Genomic DNA, 19,031 nt, shown 5'->3' on the forward strand with positions numbered 1-19,031 from the left:
TGTCCGTCAAACTCTAAGCAAGGCAATAGTTTCAAAAAGCAAGGATGGAGCTGGGATTATTGTTGGAACAAATGCCCTATTTTAGGTAGATTGTAAAAGTGGAAGCTACAGGTATGAGCAAAGGAGGGAATATGTGGACAACAGGAAAGTAAAGGAGAAAAGAGATTTCCATTATTAGAGGCAAAAGACAGAGTAAGTGAAGCAGAGGGAAAAGAGACTAGAAACTGCATGCTCCCACATTGCTATACCAACTCTAATAGTGTTGTATAATCTACAACTATCACTAGAAAGTACCTCTAGGAGCAATGGCATGGAGTGCTACCGTCTCAAGGCGCTGAGCTGCCTTGTCGGGGGAAGCAATAGATGGGGACAAGAAATGAAAGAGCCTGGAGGAAACAAAGAATGTCAGATTGAGACAGACTAAGTCGACGGGAGGTCTACGCCATCCCACCCGGATAAAAGGGAACTGAGCTTCTGTCGTTTAGGATGGGTTGAATTAAAGAAAGGAGGCCTTACCTTGAGAATCAACAGCATCAAAGGGACAGCATAATGCAAATTAAGAAATTAGCCTCCTTGGAGTGACAGTGTATATAGTAGAGAGAGTGAACCCAGGGCTAGGCCTTTGAGACACACTTCAAAGACATAAAGGGTGAGGGAGATTGTTATTCCAGATCACACTGAAGAAGTACCAGAAAAAGAAAGAGGAGCCAGGAAAAGGCAGGTCCAGAGATGCTGTGAGAGTGAAGAGCAGGGAAGAGTGCAGAGTGGTCCACGGTGGCAAAAGCAGCAGAGAGGTCTAGAAGAAGGAGGAGAGAGGATTGTTTATCCTGATTGGGCAGGAGTCGCCCAATCAGGCACAGAGAGAAGTGCCACATCAGTGGAATCTGCAGAGAGCACTCCCCAATGCTTATGCAGTCCATAAAGCTTTTTAAATATTTGCTCATTGAGTTGTATTGACTTGAATTGAATTGACCTTGGTTTGGTCATTCTGATGCTACAAGAAGCAAGGTCGGAGAAGGTCAACTAAACTCTCTTCAGCGGAAAAGGGGAGGGCCTTGAGGCCTCTACACAACTGGAGATTGTTAGCAAAGGCTCTAACTGGAAGAAAAATCATTCCAGAAATGAAGAGCCTAGAAGGAAAGGGCGGTCCCTTCATGCCTGATGTTCCAAAAACCTGGTAAAGTAATGAGTGGTGCCTGAGGAATGCATGGGACAGTCAGTACACTTTCTATGAAGGCAATCCTGATCTCCTAGTGAAAACTCGACCAGTGTCACTTTGAGCTGCATAGTACACAAATCACTTAATTAGGCTTGTAAATAAAGCTCTGTTTATGCAGCACAGTCAGGCATGTGGCCTAAGTAAACAACAAACAACCCTACCAACCCCCAAGATACATGGGTGGGGAGCAAAACAAGTGACTGCTCAGGATGTTACAGGACCAGGGGGGCTGGGTAGAGATCCCTTCACTCAAGGCTGGTCCCTGTGGAACTATGTCTCATAACCCTTTCGCCTACCTTAACTTCACAACATTTTACGAAACCTTGAAGAGAGCACGCCGGTCCCTCATCAGCCAAACTGGCTGCGAAAATACACTGTTGGCCACCTGTCTGCCCGTGTCTGCTCTATCGCACGCCCAGTTGGTATTGTGGTCTGAGTGCCCTGAAGCCGCCAAGAAACAATGTGAGCGCTGTATGGGCAGAAATACATAAATTAATAAATAAATATGAATAAATCACAGTCAATCTTGGTTTCATCTGCCCCTAAGTCTGCCTCTGCTTGCAGTGGGTGTATACAACCTCTGATACAGCCATTTAAAATAATGGGCCCTTGTCTCCTGTCAGCCCCCCATTGATCGCCAGCACTTGATGGCTCTTTTTTTTTAGCTGATTACCACTTTGCCACTTTGGGAGTCACATCACATAGCTGGTGCATGCGGCCCTGGTGAGGACTTCTGAGGTTTGTCAAATGTGAGCAGGGATGCTGCAGGGACCAAGACATGGGGTGGGTCTAAGCCTGGAGGGGCCCTTGTCAACCCTTGGTACTGACAAGTCCAACAATCATGTTAATGTTAAAGGGGCCTGTGCACTAAAGCATGAATGAGTACAGGGAGGAGTAACAGATGAGGACTCTTTCACCTACCCTTGCAAGCCTTTGTGACTCGGCCCCAAAATGTCCAATTTCGTGTTGAAGTCCAAAGAGGGCACAGCCCTTCAATTCCTAATAATTGTACATGGCTACTTCCTGAAAAATTCTACTTTATTCCAATTTTAGGGGCAGATTTAAGAGTCCCTTGCGCCACATTAGTGCCGCCTTACCATAATTGTTTTGACACAAAGGCGGTGCGAAGGTGGCCTTTTCTCCACGCCATATTTACAAAGTGGCACAATGCATGCATTGCCCCACTTTGTAACCCCTTGTGCCATATTATGCCTGCGCCAGGCATATTGTATGCAAGGGGGGCATTCCCCGTTAGGGGAGCCGAAAAAATGGCACAAAGAAATCAAAAAAATGTCCTTGCGACATTTTTTGCTGCATTTTTAACGCCGGCACGCAGCCGTTAAAAAGGAGGCTCACCGTTGTATTTAATGGGCCTCATTGTGCTTTGCAGGATTAGCGTCAACATTTTCGATACTAATCCTGCAAGGGGCCAAACTAGCATAAAAAATGTTGACACTAGTTTTCTAACTACCGCCACTGTGCGCTGTATCTTAAATACAGCGCACACATGGTGGCATTAGGGGGCGCTAAGGGGCACAAGAAAAGTGGTGTTATATTGGATGCATCACCACTTTTCTTAAATCCGGCCCTTAGTTTTTTTGGAGCCAGTTGACATTTATATAAGAGTCCTCCATTACATGTGTTTAGTCCTATATCGGGAACAAGCCCCCAGTGATGTAGAGATGGTAAACGCTTTGTATTTCTTACCAATGCTACATTGTATTTTGTTCTCATTATCCGTCTGTAACGCGCCCTGACACTCCTAGAGGCCTGGACATCACAATCAGGAATATATATAACTAATGTTGGCCCTTGATTTGTTTCGTATCATATTCATTCCCCATGCTTGCAAGGTTCAATGTGAGCTGCTTTGAAACCATAAGTCCTCTAGCGACATCTACAGGCCATTAAGAGAACACCTAGCAGCAAATAGGTTTGTTAATTTTCGTGGAGATATCATAAAATACAGCCAGAAAGAAAGGGTTACTTGTGAGAAAGGTGAGCCAAAGTGGGGCGGGTGTCGTTAAAATCATGATTTTATGGTGGTGAATGTTGAATACTCACAGGTCTGTGACAGATGAACCGAGGCTCTTAATCAAACATTACACCAGTTTTGCTGAAACAATGGAGAACATTGAGAAAAGCGCTGGTAAACAACAGAGTGAAGCAAAATTTGGTGTCTATCCACTTCCTGAGCCTCTGTGTTTTTAAAATAACCACTCCACGTGCCTTTTTAATTCTATTGAACGTAGGGTTGCGTGAAGGTGCAAAGTTCTTTTCTTTGCAAATCACAAAGTTGTATTTAAAGTTTTGCGAAGATTACTTTGCCACACGAGTGAAAGCAAGTTTACTGCACTTTATGTTGCAAAAGGTAAAGTTGCAGAGCAAACTGCTTGCGTTTTGCTTGTAGGTGCACGTGACCTGGTTGGTGCACCAGTCAGCTTGGACCATCGATGTGCTGTCCCCTCACATCTGCACTAGACCTCACCCTTTCTGAGGCCAGGGCCTCATCTTAGCCACAGCTAAGCTGGCCTCATCGGGCTTTCATATTTCAATTTTCAAGTCTGAAAAGCTTAAAATTCGAATTTAGATGTCAAACTTTTGAAATACAGTAGTATTACTGTACTTTGCATTATAAAATGGAGGATGGCCTAGCCCACCAGACTCGTGATTACCAGGCCCCACCTGGCTGAGATACAACGATATATCTTTATTGTTTTTTCTTTCAAATGCTGGCTCAGCCAGAAGCATGTGAACGGAGGGGCGGGCTGGGCATAGGGGGGAGAAGGGGAGAGTGCACCTAAGTGCGCATGTCTGTTTGGCTGGCTGTCTCAGGATGGCCAAACACATGTGCATTTATGTTTCTCCAACCAGGCTGTGTTGAGCAGCAGAGCTGGAGAAACTGCACAGACCCCAGGGCAGTGTCTGAGTGGCAGTCCAAGCCCCTCAGACCAATCCTGACGCTGCTTTCATGCTAGGTTTAGCATGAAAGCAGAGCCAGGGTTGCTGGGGAGCCTGTGCTGGTGTCCCAGTGAATGCTGGGACACCAGAAGAAGAGAAGCAAGGTGGCAGGAGGCAACTGTGACAGCAAGAAGTAGGTTTTTTATTTTTTATTTTTTTATTCCACCCCCATCCCCGGCTATCCCCCCCCACCTGCCCCTCCCGATGAGGTGTGCAACAGCTGCTGCTGATTACCACACCCTTTTAATAGATAGGGGATCTGCAGGGTTTGCACCAGTAGAACACAGAATGGCTCCAGCATAAGGCCTTAACCTGGTGGCCTGTCCACCCTTGGGTGGCCAGGTTATAGACAGAGCTAGCGCGTCATATTTCAGGTGGCGTGACTTCCTCTGGACTTTTTCGCCAAGAAACCACTATATAGGTATGTCACTTCCAGGGCAGGCATTTTTTATGGAGAAAGTCACACAATGTCATGACATCTGCCTTTCAATTTTTCTTGTTATTTATGCTCCCTACACTCAGGCAGAAACTTTCCTGCTCATCAAGACCATTTATTGTGTGTTGCTCACAAACCAATTCTCGCTTCGGGAGTTTGTTTTTGAAAACAAACAGCAGTGCCAAGCGGGAGCCAAAAAATAAAATGGTGCCCACTCAGGAGCTCCAACGTAGGTTCAGAGATCCCCTGCAAGCAGACAGGATCTCCAAGTGCAGCCATCTGTCAGGGGGGAGAGGCGGGGCCTCCACTGACCTTTGATGTTCATTGGGTAATGCACTCTGTGTGTCAATTCATATAACTAGTCAAAGAGCTGGTGATTGTGGGATGAGTGTGGTGTATTTCAGAGCGCCTCCTATTTCGGAAGGGACTCTTTTTTTAAGTTCCTGCCCAGCTGTTGCCTTCTATGGGAGGCTGTTCCAGCACAAGTGATTGAGCATTTGTGGAGCTGGGCTTACTGCTCGTGCTTTTTGAGAGTAGTAACATACTCTCACAAATTAGGCTCCACACCCTGAAATCAGGAGACATATAAATCTACACTTTTGAGTACATTTACGCTCTTAAATGTTTCCTAGCCAAAAGTAGTAAAGTTACTCAAATGTGTAAGAATAAAGTTACATGTTTAGTGTACTCACAGGTGTAACATAACCCTTGTGAGTACCCCTGAGTGTTACAGATGTAGGGGCTCATGTTGACCCAGGCGGTAAATACCACCTACCGCCATGGCGACGGCCGCCAAAGGACAATCGCTGCAGCCACCAGCCATCCACCGGATTATGACCACAACCGGATTTCCGCCAGAAGGATGGTGGAAATCCAGCTGTGGCCATGTCAGTGGATGTCGGTAAGGTGGCGCTGCTGCCGGGAGCAGCGCCACGCCAGTAGACCACCACCAGCCGTATTATGAGAATAATACGGCCTGGCGGCACTCTGCTGGCGGATGCTGCTGCTGGGAGCAGCGCCCCGTCCCGTCTCCTGCCGGAGGACCCCCTGACTACAGGTAAGTCGGGCGCACCAACAGGGGAGAGGGGTGAGGGGTGTTTTGTGTGTGTGTATGTCTGTGCATGCGTGTATGCAGGTGTGTGTTGCGTGTTGTGTGTGTGTGCATGTATGGATGTATGAGTGCGTGTATGTTGAGTTGTGTGAATGCGTGTGTGGGTGTATGTATTTAAGTGTGTGTGGATGTGTGTGTGAATGGATGTATGCATGCATGGATGAATGTTGGAATGGGTGTGTGTATGCATGTGTGCGTGTGTGAAGGGAGGGACGTGTATGAAGGTGGTTTCTGGAGAGGGAGTGGGGTTGGGGGGGAACCTGGGGAGGGGGAGGGGGAGTGGAGTGGGGAAGACCCCTATCAGTGATGGAGAAGGGATTCCCTGTCACTGATAGTGCCTACCGCCATGGTTTTCGTGTCAGTAAGGATGCCACGAAAACCATGGCAGTTGGCGGGGTCATAATCCCACAGGTGGGCAAGTGACGGCCGCCGCGCTGGACAGTGAAGTCTTCAGCCCAGCGGTCGTTGTGGTACATTGGCGAAAAGTACCGCAAGCCTGTTGGCAGTACTTTCCTCCATATTTATGCCGACCGCCCGGGACATAATGACCCCCATGGTCTCTATACAGTTAACCCCTCTCTAAATATGCATACTATATTTGTCATTACATGTAAATATGTGTACTATCTTTGTAACATGTAAATATGATACTATATTTGTTGTAACATGTAAATATGTGCACTATATTTGACATAACACGTAAATATGTGTACTATATTTGTTGTAACATCACACTTCTGCTTCCTTCCTTCTGGCGTGTACGCAACTGAACCTGCTTTGTTGCCAGTAATGACTTGTCACCCCCACACCCATCTCCCCCTGTATTCACAGCCTTGATTGATTGTAGTTCTAGATTGATAACCAGTATTTTTCATTTTTATTTACATTAAAGTATTTTTATTTTTCTAATGATTATTAAACTTTATTATTTTTCTCTTTGCCCTAGGGAGGTCTCTGCTACGTGGCAGAGAGCCCGCCGATGTGTTAAAAGTTAATAGTAGAAACCTTACACTCATAAATTCAGTTCTAGCAGGCTTCACCCTTATTTTGAGGAGGTGGAGACAGATGTCTGCCCCTAGTAGTAAAGTGACACTCATTAATAGTAAATAACAAAAAAGAGTACGTTTCTACTAGGTGCAGTAGTAAGCTTACAATTGAGTAAATCTACATGTGTAAATTCACCTTTGTGAATAGGCCCCATAGGTTTTGATTCATGGACTTAAAAAGAAGGCAGTACTGGACGGTCAGTCAATTTCAGTCTTTGCCCAGGATCTGAGCGTAGATGCTAGCCAGCATCGGCCTTCATTCTACAGATCTCAACCTATCCAGTGTGTTAAATAATTCCCTAGGAGGCGTGGCCAAGATGGCGACTGGAGCAGACGCTTAGCACCCTGCTCCGCTCCTGGCCCAACCAATATCCTGCTGCAATAACCTCACCCGGATCTCCAGATGGTTGGAACCAAGGTTTCTTGGGGCATGCGGACATTGAGTCGCATGCCGACGGCGCAGTGAGATGATGACTGCGGTTGTAGCCGGACCGCAGCATGCGGCTGCAGCCTGCCATACGGAGTGGTGGGTGGGGCATAGACACTGTCCTCAGGGGTGGAGCGCCGAGCGCACAGACACCAGCAGAGAGATCACCGCGGGCCAGGCTGCGGGTCATGGACGCAGACTTGGAAGGAGGGCCTGTGGAGATAGTGAAGCCGGCGACTGCTGCGGATTGATGAGCACTACAGCAGCGGGAGAGGGGGCTTCCTTGGAGGTGAAGAAGTGAAAGTGGCGCCATGCAGAAATGTGTAGTGGGCGAGGGTGACGCCTTGGGGGAGAGCCGGCTGCTGCTGCCAAAAACAATCACGCAACTTGTAGACCAGTGACTAAAGAATAATAACACAACCTATTATTTAAACAATACCAAATTGCCTCCGCACTTACTTGAAAAATAGGCCCATAAATGGCAGCCATTTTATAATAGACCAACAACCAGTCAAAATAATGCTAACTACCGTTCAAAACATTCACTTGGATATTTCTTATTCCAAACTTTGTTTTAACGGTCAATCAGTATGCGGCAGCCATTTCGTATTGGACTTCTTTAAACAAAAAACAAAGTCACTCTGACAAGCGTTCGAAACACACTAATAAGTATTAACTCTCCGATACGGAGGCCATTTTGAAGATGGATCAATGTTCAAACAGAAAGGACAAACAGCAATAGCCTTGACGGAGGATTGGCCACTAGCATCAGATAGTATCTGGTACACAGTGCAAAATATAAGTACATATTATGAGGATCCATCTTTTAATAGTGGCCACTCACGTATTATCCAATAAATAGGGATCAAGAAAATATGCATAATGAAAATTATCCAAAAATAGATTCCCATTCTGACCCGCTAGTTTACCTAAAGGATAGTAAACAGAAAAAGTGAAACAAGAGAGCAGAGAACATGCAGAGATTATACTAATTTAGTGTGTAATTAGATTTGTTAGTTCTGAAATCTTATCCTCACAAAGACAAGTATTTTCAATATTTTCTTATCAAGTAATTGATCATCATTCCAAAACATTCTTCTAGACAACAAAACATACAACAAATGATCATACATTCTCTTTCATGATTTAGTTATAAAAATGTATGCATTTCATGATCCAGATTCATACCCAGTTCTGTGGTCTTAAGTCTGATTATCCGCCTGGCCTCATTCTTTCTAAGTTCAATCTCACGATTACCACCTCTAGGATGTATCGGAGTCTGGCTAATGCCCATATATTTGATTTTTGGAACCTCTATCGTAGGATGTTCTTTGTTGACATGACGGACAACAGGTGATGAAGGATCATTATTCCTTAGAGCACGCATATGTTCCTGAACCCTCTCCTTTAAAGATCTGATGGTACTTCCTACATAGATTTTACCACAATCGCACACCGATATGTAAACCACATATTTGGTGTTGCAATTGATCAAGGTCTGGATCTTGTATGTTTTGCTACCAATAAATTTGAAAGTAAGAGTTTTATGCAGGGCTATGCTACACATGTTGCATTTGCTGCAGTTATAAAAGCCAATTGGCTTTGCTGGTAGCCATGTTTCCAATTTATCTCTGACTGGTGGTAAGAAACTCTTACAAACTAAATCCCTGATGGTAGTACCCTTTTTGTGAATCATTTTGGGTTTAGGAGGTAATACTTATTTTAGAGTACCATCGGTATGTAAAGCATTCCAATGTCTAGAGAGGAGTTTGTAAATGTCCTGCCTGTTCTGGCTGTAAGGTGTACAGAAGGATATTGGTCTCTGTGATGTTGGATTTTTTTTCCACTTATTACGATTTTTTAAGAGAGCTCATCACAGCAATTTATTGATCTTATTCCTAGCTGTCCTTATTACTTGCTTCGGATATCCCCTTTTGATAAATCTAATTAAATTATCTAATTGTAATTCACAGAGATCTGGTTTACTACAGTTCCTTTTTATCCAAACCATCTCTCCAAATGGAATAGCATTTATTTGAGTGTTAGGGTGAGAGCTCTCAGCATGAAGTAATGCGTTGCAGGCAGTGGGTTTACGATATATATTTTTGAATGGACATGGTTATTTTCAATCAATATTTCCAGATCCAAGAATTGTATTCAATCCTTATTATATTCATATGTCATTTTTACATTGAAATCATTTATATTAATGTAATTGACAAATTCTACCAACAATGATTCAACTCCTGTCCAGATCATTAGTAAATCGTCAATATACCCTCCCCAAAAGAAGATATGTTCAGTTAAATTAGGGGGACCATTTAGCCAGATGTGTGTCTTTTCAAAAAGGCCCCTATATATATTAGCATACGATGGTGAAAATCGTGAACCCATCGCTACTCCTTGAACCTGCTTAAACCATTCTCCCTCCTGAATAAACACATTGTTCTCCAATATGAAATCAGTCATTTCCAATAACATGCCAGTATGTTCCAAGTATGAGGCTGATCTGATCTTGTGGTCACTCATCTGACATCTAGGTGGCCAGCTACCTATGACAACATGAGTGATAAAATAGGTACATTTCATCTCCAAAAGACCCACGCAGGAGTGAAGTCTGTCAGTGGTTGTATTATCCATATATATATATATATACACACACATGTCATGGTAATGTTCTGAACTTTTTCAATGAATCCTTAAAAACAAAAAATTATTATTTTCTAATATAGGCGCAGCTTCAGCTAATACTTTAAATCTGGGTTTCAGTTACTTGATTAAGGCCTGTGGAGGGCTGTGTTATATGCAGATTATAAAAAGGAATTGCAACATTTCTATTGTGCATTACAGAGGATGTTTTTTTCATTGTGTCTACTCAAAATATCATTGATTATCTTCAATAAAAGAATTATTTTAAAATGTATGTACAGCTTTTCCTCCTTGTACAGCCCCTATATTGTTCCCGAAGAGTGGGGGACCATATGAAGCATTGGCATCAGCCCCCCTGCATGTTCCAACAATGATCTTTCATTTTACAGCTATTGTAATCTGATTGTGCAGTCCAATGTGCTCAGTAGGCGTACATCAACAGTACAACTTGCACAATGCATTTGATTAAATCACTGACTAAAACTATTTGAAAAGATGATCTCTGATTGAGTCAATCTGATATCATGTCTGTGTATTTTTCTACATTCATGAGTGAAGAAACTGAGATTAGAAAATACAAACATTTACATAGTAATTGGGGTTTAGAGGGTGATAATCTGAGGAAGTTTGACATCCTGTTTTTATCTGTGGTGGAGGAGTTGCTTCTGCTGTCACCTCAGAGAGGCAATTTTCAGATGTGATGTCTGTCTAGTATAAACTAATGCGTGGATCCTGTTGACCGTGTTTCTATAAGTATGTCAGATGTCTCTGGTTTCCACGTGATAGGTATCTCACCAACTAACATTATCTAACCATAGTGATCAGTCTCTCGACACGTTTCGACACCACATCAACAAAATGCAGCAGCATATAGCATGACAAGGCTGAGTAATTGCAGTAGGGAGGCTTTGATTCAGAATTGTGCATTCACACACTACTACAAAAACTGCAGTGAATGTCTCAACCAAAATTACATGTTGCTTTGCACTGAGCAATAGTTCAAACTGAGAAAATGTGAACACAGTTGACCCTTAGAGATTGTAGGGAATATTGAAGTATTATTAAGGCCATCAGACCCACCCGCAGAAGTAACCTTGTCTATTGATGTCACCTTCAACAACCTACCCACAGCCTGCCGTTACACATCTCCAATAGAGAAACACTCACATTGACCAAAATGGCCCTCTGACTGTAAATGTGATCAATTAAAAAACGCAGCTCTCCTCATCCATTGGTCTCTTGTTGTGCCATTCACATTTTTCTTCCACTCACCACATCATACAGCACTGGGCAATGGGTCAGCCCAGTTCAACCATTGGCTAGCGTCACTGTGAATGGCGAAATGCTGCCCTATCACAATGAGCACATCCGCACAGCAAGTAGTTCCTGTTAATGTTAGACGCTATTGTGGCAATGTCTGTTTTTTTAAAAACCAAAACACAATTTGCTTTTAACCAATGTTTTCTTTAATATTGTTGAGTGCCCAGCAGCTTCCCCTTTAATAAAGTCGTACAAAATCCATGACAAAACCAAAATTCTGACGGCTAACACCAGATCTAATGACCGTGCCAATGCTTGTTATTGGTGAAATATACAAATGCACAATGGCTCAGGATAACATAATTAGGGCTCGGCAATTATGTCTTCACAGTGCTTAATTTGTAAATAAAAAGGTGCCGGTGCTCAAAGTCCTCCTCTTAAACCTGCGGCTGCTACAATTAAATGTGGGAACACGGAATATGGTGAAATCCTGAAGCCATCTCGGGCCTCTTTAATCCATTTACAGCCACTCCCTACCCCTTCAGATCACTCTTGCAGCTTTCTGCTTTCTCCCTTGGTGACGCTTTTTAGTTTTTCCCTTCTTCTGTCTTTCCCATATGTGTCTTTTGCTCGCAGCAAACGCTTGAGGCAGAATGATAAGAGCCGGCCCTCAAAAATAAGTGCCGGAACTCCGCACCGGAAACAAGCACAAATTAAGCACTGTGTCTTCATCATTGATCATGCAGAAAATGGAAATAGTTTTCAGAATCCAAGGCTAATAATTAATATTGCCAAATGAGGCTAAGAATTGTCAGTCACGAATGGTTATTTTTTTTTGACCCAGCTTTAGTAACAAAAGTATGCTTTTTTCCGAATCTATTTTTCAATAATGCAGATTTATTTAAAGAACTGTCATTTTAAAGACGCAACTGCACTGTTAATTAATAACTTTTTTTAAAAAAACATTTGATTAATTTTTGCGGTCCTTCCAATTTAAAGTTTGTTTCGAATAGTGTAATTTACAATTCACTTCACACAAAATGTGTTCCACTTCCTTCCCCATTGAATATGACTATGCCACGTCACAGGGCCCCTGAGGGTGACAGACAAGTCTTTCAGTTTTGTCTTTCATTTCCGGTTGTCAGGTGAACTCTCGGTGGAAGGTTTAGAGGCAGTCAAGGCCAGAAGGCTCTCACTTCTGTGAAAACTGTGTCAATGTGCACGCGCCGCGCCGGCGCACTGCATGCTGGGCCTTGGGAGGGCGGTGTGTATAAACAGGCTCGAACGGAAGGCGAGAGCAATGCTTGAGGGGGTTGTGCTTTTAATTCAAACCACAGGAAATAATGTCTCCCACACAGGAAGTAGGAGACGGCTTCATGTCTGATTGCAAAATACTTTCTTTTTATCATAGACAAGGGTATCCATTGTTGGAGGGACTCAAGGGTCGTTTCGCCCTCTTTCATTGAATTCTGTATTTTTATGAACTGTGGGCCATGTCTTTTGGGTGGGCACCAGACAACCTAAAAAAAGACCTGGCAAAGCATGTTATAGGGCAGTGGTTCCCAACCTTTTGTCTTCTGTGGACCCCCACTTTATCAGTACTGGAACCCGGGGACCCCCACTGAATCATTATTGGAATCTGGGGACCCCCCCAATGATTCATTAGTGAAAGCTGGAGACCTAATCTGTCAATATCGTTACATTTTCTAAGCAGCCGCGGACCCCTAAGGAGGCTTCGCGGACCCACAGGGGACCCTTGACCACAGGCTGGCAACCACTGATATAGGGCATCCCGTGCAATAACTCTATATAGATGTTTACTGCCCACCCTCCAGGTTTCTGGAACCTGCATCTGTTTGGGGATTTTGTGGGCCTCCATCGTGCCATGGAACTGAAACTATTGTAGCTGAAAGACCAGGTGGCATTGGGATGGCTTTGGATAATGGTGGCATTGCCCCATGGATTCTACTGGTTCTCTCTCAAGACCCCGGAACTTCTTAAATTATCCAGCAGACTCCAAGAGATGGGGCTCGACTCACAAGTATTCGAAAGGGTGCACGATATTCCTGCAGACGGGCAACCAGCGGTGGCCATATCGGCTTTCCATTCCTAAATCCGTGCCTGGAACTGTGGGGTCCTCCGTGGTGTGTTTGGAATGTAAGTAGGTAAGATGGAGTGCTGACTGTTGGAGTAAGATGAGGGCCTCTGGATTTATGTGATTCTGTGGCTATGGAATTTTCCGCAATATTATGGATTTGCCGCATTTGGAACATAATCCTTCATCTGCGGCATAGTTTGCGTATTTTACCCAAAAAAAGTGTAGCGCTAACAGACGAAAAGTTACTAAAAACGCTGCAACATTTATTGCCATGCAGTGGAATGCCCTTCACAAAAGTCTCCTGGTCACAACTGGATGGAATTCAAAAGCTTTCATGTACAAAGCGCTTGGTTGTCTCAGTTTTAAGTATGTTAAACAGGCATTGAAAACCATTGAAAACACATCAAACATAGAACACGAGGAAATCCTCTCAAACTATAAACAGTTGAAAATGAGTTCTAGTTCCTGGCAGTTCTTCTTACAGGTGGTCTCTACAAATAGAAAGAACCCATATGACTTTCATCCCAAAATTCCAATTCATGGTGTAGCATATTTTTGCAAAGGTGTCCTCTCCAAGAATCCACCTCTTTCTAGATTTGTGTGTTTTTACTTCTCTGGAAAGTTCTGCAACTTTTCCTTTACACCCCAGAGGTTTTCTGCACATGTATAATGTTTGTGAGGAACCCTGTACCCACACCCCAGCAAGTAACCACCCCTGCTTCCACCCACCAGGCAGTAGAACCCTGGACAAAGCAAATTGCACACCGTAAAAGCAATTCCACCACCTACCCCTCAGTAAACAACTCAGGACCCACCTCTTCCCCCAGATCACTCTGTGGAAAATCCAAAAGTCTTCAAACACAAAGCGCTTGGTTTCCCACGTCTTTATGCAGGATAAGCATGGGTGTTTTTAAAAAGAACATTTCATCTTTAGGTTCACAGAAACACCAATCACACATCCACAGCACAAGAAATAATGATCCTAACATCAGTGACGAAAAACAACACACGCTTCGGCTCTTGCTAATTGCTTGTTCACCATCACTACAGGTATCCGCCGTAGTGCCCAGAAAATATTACCCTACGCCAGGGTTCTGCAAAGTCGGTCCCGGAGAGCCGGGTCCATGCCAGGTTTTTAGCATATCCACATTTAGAAAAAAGATGTTTCAGAAATCAAAATTTTTCTACATGTGGATATGCTAAATTTCTGGCATGGACCCGGCTCTCCAGGGCCGACTTTGCAGAACCCTGCCCTAGGCCAAAACGTAATTCAGTTTACTAATCCCAGATAAATCCAGATACACTTCGCTTATCCTGAATGAACCTAGATCCAGTTAATCTATCCTGGTTGGATCCAGATGCAGGTCACGTTTTTCAGATATATTTGTTTACAGTTCACTTATTCCGAAGGAATCCAATACAATTCACTTCTCCTGAATGACACAGTTAACTTATCCTTCAAGGATCCGGATACAGCTCGCCTATTCTAGTTGACTTAGTGTACTGTTCACCTATCTCAGAGAAATATGGATACGATTTACAAATCCCAAAAGAATCAAGATCCAGTAAACCTATCCCGGCTGAATCCAAATGCAGTTTGCAGACTCCGGAGGAATGTGTTTGCAGTTTACTTATACCGACTGACTTCAGATACAGTTCAATAATTCCTTATGAATTTGTTTACAGTTCACTTACCCCTAAGGAGTCTAGAAACAATTCACATGTCCCAAATGACCTCAGATACAGTTAACCCATCTTAGTTGAAAATGGATACATTTCACTTACTCCAGATACATTTGCTTACATTTCATTAATCCCAGAGGCATTCGAGATACATCTCACATATTCCAAATGAATCTCTATACAAACCTTTCATAGCTGAATCCAGATACACTTGACATATTCCAGGTGAATTTGTTTACAGTTCATTTATCCCAGAGGAATCTGCATACAATTCACATATCCCGAATTAATCCAGATACAATTTCAATAATTTCAGATGAATTTGTTTTGCAGTTCACCTATCCCAGAGGAATCTGGATACAATTCGCATATCCCAAACAAATCTAGATACACTTAAGCTATTCTGGATGCACCCAGACACAGTTCACATATTCCAAGTGAATTTGTTTACAATTCACTTATTCCAGACAAATCTGGATACAATTCACATATCCTGAATGAATCCAGATACAGTTCACATTTTCCAGGTGAATTTGTTTACAGTTTAATTATCCCAGAGGAACCTGGATACAATTCACACATCCCAAATGAATCCAGATAAAGTTAAACTATTCTGGATGAATCTGGACACAGTTCACGTATTCCAGATGAATTTGTTTACAGTTCACTTATCCCCACAAGAATCTGGATACAATTCATATATATCGAATTAATCTAGATAGTCAACCCATCCAGGCGGACTCCAGATTGAATACACTCAGGGGGTCATTCCGACCCTGGCGTTCATGGACCGCCAGGGCCAATGACCGCGGAAGCACCGCCAACAGGCTGGCGGTGCTTCCGGGGGCATTCTGACCGCGGCGGTAAAGCCCCATTGAGATTTTCAGTGTCTGCTTGGTATGCAGCCCTTGGTGACAATAAACCTTAAACTAAAAAACCTGAGTTGTGGCTGCATTCCAACAAGCTAGCATCAAAGTCTACTGGCGAGTACCGTGGCGGTAATTGCACATCCTCTTTTTCCCTCTTTTGCACAGGTTTTTCTGCATTGTGGCCCTCTACTTTTACAGTTAAAAGTGTATTTTTTTACGCCATAAGTGCAATTTTCAAAAGCCAAGTTCGCATGTCCTGGTGTATTTGTCAGGGTGCAAGCAATCAAGGGTTCAAGCAATCAAGGGTGTAAAAGTAATCTTTTTTGTACTTGTGAGATTTTGGATTCCTGAGTGAGTTGGGTTAAAAGAGCCCCGGATCCTTCCATTTCCTGGCTTTAAGGTACTTTCTGGTAGGATTGTGTTGCTATCTCCCTGGGTGTGAGAGAGGATGGATTCGGAGTACAATGTGTTGTGAATATTTGATAAATCTTTTTGGGACACGCTGTGGGCGCGGTGGCGGTCGGACCGCTGCCAATTTGGCAGCCGAGCACCATATTATGACCGCAGCAGTAGCAGAGTAGTCGGACCGCCAGCACACCAGATTACTAGTTAACGTCGGCCGGGAAGTCCTGGTGGTCCTAATCCACCAGGGCAAAGGTGCAAGCAGCGCTGCCCTGGGGATTACGACCCCCTTTTCCGCCAGTGATTCCATGGCGGTAACACCACATTGCAGACAGTGAACATTGCGACGGGTGCTGGTGCACCCTATGCACTACAGCATAGCCTCTGGCTCTATTACAAGCCATAGACAATGCTGTAGGCCATTTCCCGCTGGGCCAGCGGACAGAAACTGAGTGTCCGCTCACTGACCCAGCGGGAAACTCATAATGGCCAGGTGGGGAAACTGCCACACTGGTGTCGGAACTTCGGCGGACGGGCCTTTCCAGCCGCCAAAGTCATAATCAGGGCCTTTATATTTGTACTGTTCTATGAAGTTTTTAGTCATCTATTAATTTCTCAGTGTGTCCATGTGTATTGGTAGCTTACATGGAACATTCTTAAAGTGGAAAGACGTGTTAGGTTAGTCTTTTGTTTCATGTTCTTCTATGCACCATAGAACGTTGTTCTAGTATATGTTCTGTGTCGCCTGAGCACAGCAAGTGTGACAAGTACGTAAGGAACAGTGGCCAGAATACAAGCTGGCAGACCTAGTTTGTTGGCATAATTGGTCCCTTTGCTAGAACAGTCTTTTGAGCCAGTTGCCCGAAAGATGGTCAATTTATTTTTGTGTTTGTTTCTAACGGGTCATGGATGTTGACTAATGCATATTGAAGATGTTCACAACTACCGAATACTCCTAGGCAATGCAGGCTCTGAGGACATCGTTGGAGCTATATTGGGGTGTAATGCATCCTGTTCTTAGATTAGTGTATACCCCTTAAGTTAGCGTGGTGACTGAGAGCCCATTTCCTGATTGTAGTGACCACTGAGTACATCTACCCTTAAGTGTGACAATCATCCTTACTAGTGTACATACAGTGACACAAAGACATTTATACGTAGAAAAGCAGTAAATGGACAATTTTATCAACATGGTAGCTGAGAAACCTCCGCACAACTGCTACAACAAATGCTGACTTCAGTGTCTTGTGGATCAATAATTCATATCCAGAATTCCATTGTCTCGCTAAATGACAATAGGTTTTGACTTACACAATTCCCATAGGTGGTAAAATGGATTCTAAGTCATAAATTTCTTCCTTGGCAAGAGTAGATGATCCAGCAAGGTTCAGTTGCTTCGCCACTGGCTTAAACCATACACCTGGTATTGACAATCAGTGATTTAGATTCTCCAAAAGAATAAATCCTTTTGCGATAATACCTTCAGTTATGGAGTCTGCACTGGAATGGACCGTTCATACTGAGCGCCAGTAACTCCAGCAGTCTTCCGCGAACAGCTTACAGTCAACTTAGACTGAATGAAAGACGCACAGATCTCCAATCTTTTCCACAATCCTAGAGTCATCCAAATTTGGCAGATTCTGACTCCTTTTGCTCAGGGATCACACAGCAGGTTCAACTTGCTCAAATTCTGAAAGATTTTTTTGCTCATTGAGTTTGTTTTCTGGTTTGAAATTGTCCGACCCTGCAATAAAGAGACCCTTAATGTCGAGAAGGTGCAGAATTGTTTGCTCGTCGATATTCGCTTCGGCTCGAACACTGATGAGGTCCACTAGCTCCTCGTCACCTTCCTGAAACTCCTCCCCAGATGCCAGCACCATTTGCCTCTGGTAGGAGAAAGGGAGGTCGTCTGCATCAGGGTCTGTCTCACATAATGAGATTGGCCGTGAACCCTGGACAACTTGCTGAGTTTTGTATCTGGAAAGCAGGTCCTCCGGCTCAGCGAGACTTTCAGACACCAGGCCGGTGTTTACAAGGTTTTCCCCTTTTCCCATTTCACCCTCCTTGCTCGCTGCAGTATAAGAACCTTCTGAATCAACCAGGTGCCTATCCCCAAAAGACACTTCTGAGATCCTGTTGGGCACTACGATGAGTGGCCCCACCACAGTCTCTCCGGCAGAAGATCTTGTAGGATATAGTAATTCTTTGTGGTCACAAACCTGAAGGACACAAAAATATGAGTGTTCATCAACTTGTTACAATAAATTGTTTTCCGCATTCCGCATACCAGGGCAGATTTAATTTAGCTACCTTATTTCCAAGACTGTGAAATGAAGTGATACCGGTGCCTCAGTCAGTGGCTGTGTTATATCCAACCCAGTATGATGAATGGCTGATTTGCCTCTCCGTGGAAGATGCATTCAATCATCTCGGCTACATTGACCAAAACACAGTTATGTTTCACTCCAGTTTGGACCGCCAGTTAGAATTGGTCTGCCAATAAGATAGGCCTTCCCTTCTAATGTATTCTGTATATCCTCACTCAGGCTTACTATAGATGGTGCCACTAAGGCTCCTCTGAAGGCACTGAAAGTTTTCTGAATCATATTTCAGGCCGCTCAGCAAACTTTTATTTTTCAAAACAATCTTCCAAAGCTGAAGTTTGTTTCTGCAAAAGCAAAAACCTATTGGCCTGGACACCATGGGAATTTCTCCCATGGTACGGGTTATATTTAATTTTATTTCTGTTCCGTACCACTAGGTTGTCTCTCAGGGTACTTGGCTGCATTTACTGAGAAGTTTCCTGTCCCCCAAACTCTCAATTGGGCCCATGATATCTCAAGTGTAATGCTTGATAAAAGAATGCAAAC

This window comes from Pleurodeles waltl, chromosome 12 (assembly GCF_031143425.1).
Source record: "Pleurodeles waltl isolate 20211129_DDA chromosome 12, aPleWal1.hap1.20221129, whole genome shotgun sequence".
In the NCBI taxonomy this organism is placed as follows: domain Eukaryota; kingdom Metazoa; phylum Chordata; class Amphibia; order Caudata; family Salamandridae; genus Pleurodeles; species Pleurodeles waltl.